The sequence below is a fragment of the Cervus canadensis genome, chromosome 32 (assembly GCF_019320065.1).
Source record: "Cervus canadensis isolate Bull #8, Minnesota chromosome 32, ASM1932006v1, whole genome shotgun sequence".
Taxonomy (NCBI): Eukaryota; Metazoa; Chordata; class Mammalia; order Artiodactyla; family Cervidae; genus Cervus; species Cervus canadensis.
In genome coordinates, this window is record NC_057417.1 from 2161420 (window position 1) to 2164058 (window position 2639).

Here is a 2639-nt window from a genome sequence, read left to right on the forward strand (position 1 = left end):
TTTCTGTTTACCAGGTCTGGGTGATGGTACGGACCAGATATGTTACCTACAGAGGAAAGGAACCAAGAGTATAGGGAGGTTCAAGACGGAAGGGACATATGTACAACTATAGCTGATTCATGTTGATGTTTGACAGAAAACAACAAAATTCTGTAAAGCAATTATCCTTCAATTAAAAGATAAATTTTTTTAAAAAAGATTGTACTTGGCTGCAAGTAATAACAAGAAATTTAAAGCCACTGATTTAAGCAGATAAAGGGTTTTCCCCCTCATGTAGTAATATCTGAAGAACACCTCTTGAATATTTGGCTGAATTCTGATTAGCACATACATGTGAGAAAACTCCCTGATGTGAAAGAAAGAAGCTCCCAATGAGATTAGACGACTCGGTGCTCAGTGCTCACACAGGGCTGGGAATTGTGCCTCTTCTACCAGCCAAACTAGAAAACCTCTGATTTCAGAGGCACTGGAGTGAGGACACAGAAGAATCTTGCCTCATAATGGGGAATAATTAGTCTCAGACCAATTTCTTCTCTGGTTGTGCCCCAAAAATATTAAAAGTGAGATCTGAAAGAGTCTTCCAAGGAATTTAACTCTTTCCCATTACCAAAGGCAAGAATAGTTATAGGAATACAAAGGATTTCCCAGGTGACTCAGTAGTAAAGAATCCGTCTGCCAATGCAGGAGATGTAAGAGACGTGGGTTCAATCTCGGGGCCTGGATGATCCCCTGGAGATGGAAAGGCAACCCACTCCAGTATTCTTGCCTGGAAAATCCCATGGACAGAGGAGTCTGGTGGGCTACATGGCAACTCCATGGGGTTGAAAAGAGTCAGACATGACTAAACACACACACAGACACACACAGTCACCCTCATGCACAAAGATTTTCAGCACCCAAAGAGGCACAATTCACATCTGGCGTCAAATAGGACCCATAATGAAGACTAATTAATCCAAATTGTTCCAGGACTGACACAGATATTAGAATTAGCACGCAAGAACATTAAAATAGTTATAATAGCTGTATTTAAAATATTCAAAGTAAAAGTAGATGTATGGAAGATTTTAAAAAAACCTCACATTGACATTGTTGAGATAAATAGGCTTTCCTATCCTCCAGCAGGACAATTCTTTCTTTTTTTAATTAAAATTTGTTTTGTTTATTGCTTTCATTTATTTATTTTTATTTTTTAAGCTGCACCTTGCAGCATGTGGGGTCTTAGCTCCCTGACTAGGGATTGAACCCATGCCCCCTGCAGTGGAAATGCAGAGTCTTAACCACTGGACCACCAGGGAAGTTCTCCTGTAGGAAAATTCTGTGATGAATTCTCCATGAATCTTTAGGGGGGTTCCTCAGCAAGACCAAACTCTGCCTATAGCTCTAGTTAATTTTTTAATGCACTCTTGATTGGCTTTTTTCCCTACCTTGCCTCATTTTCCCCATCCCTTCACGTTTGTTTTCTGAAATCTTCTCTCAGTAAATGAACCGTACTCAAGCCCTTATCTTAGGGTCATCTTTGGGAGAAAAACAAAACTAAAATATATGGGAAAATAAATTTAGAAAATATTGAGTTACCTGTAGTTAAACATGTCTTCTTTTATAGAAATTCTAGAGCTTTAATATGCTAATGTTCATTCTGACTCTTCATGAGGGGAATTCAGAAATTTAAGCTTCCCAAACTTGGATTATAAGCTTTTATCCCCAAGGCAACCTGGAGAATTAGTACTCCATGAAACACACGTCAGGGATGCTTGATTTAAAGTTTCTACAGCTTTTTCTATTTTGAATAAAGAAAAATATTTTTAAATTTAAATGGTGTAGAAGAGTAAGAGGGGAAGAAAAAGGATTTTCAAACGTATCAAAACATGAGTACCTTATTTTGTACCACTGACAAGAACAAAATTGACTACCAGGCTGGTACCTAGCCCCATGAAGAAGGAGTCTTGTGGCAGGTCTCAAGGGTGGGCATTAAATAGCCAGATATTCTCTGGAAAGCTTCTTGCAGCTTCCACTGGAGAATGAAGCCATGTGGTCTTTAGTGAAAAAGGGCAAATTCTTCCTCTCCATGCTAAGTTGCTTCAGTTGTGTCCGACTCTTTGCAACCCCGTGGACTCTAGCCTGCCAGGACTCCTTTGTCCATGGAATTCTCCAGGCCAGAATACTGGACTGGGTTGCCATTCCCTTCTCCAGGGGATCTTCCCAACTCAGAGATGAAACCCGCATCCCTTCCCTCTCCTGCATTGGCAGGCGAGTTCTTTACCACTAGCACCAACTAAGCCCCCTCTTCTCCCCTCATCTTTTAATTACTGTGCGGGATGGTGAAGTTAAACCCAGCAGGTAACAACTCCTGTACAAATTTCTGAAGCTACCTCATGTGCTGGTTAATTGTATCTGCCTGCAGAGGCTGATTAGCATAATTAATCTTAGCCTGTGATTACCCTGAGGAGGAAGAAGTTCTGAATGCACAGGTGGGATCTGGTGAATGAGCGGCTGTGCCTGTCTCCTAGGGACAAAGAAACGTGGGCTGGAGAAGGTTTGAGGACCACAGCCAGAGTCATTTGCATGAACATGCAAAAGGGCTTCACACACATGCACATGCTCAGTTGCTCAGAGTCATGTCTGACTCTTTGTGACCC

At 41.2% G+C, this 2639-nt stretch overlaps 1 non-coding gene across 1 annotated transcript; it reads right to left on the minus strand.

Moving 5' to 3' along the window:
• Nucleotides 1-1225: 1225 nt before the first annotated feature.
• On the minus strand, nucleotides 1226-1298 carry TRNAG-UCC. The gene has a single exon. It is a non-coding gene; the product is annotated as a tRNA-Gly (tRNA).
• Nucleotides 1299-2639: the final 1341 nt, after the last annotated feature.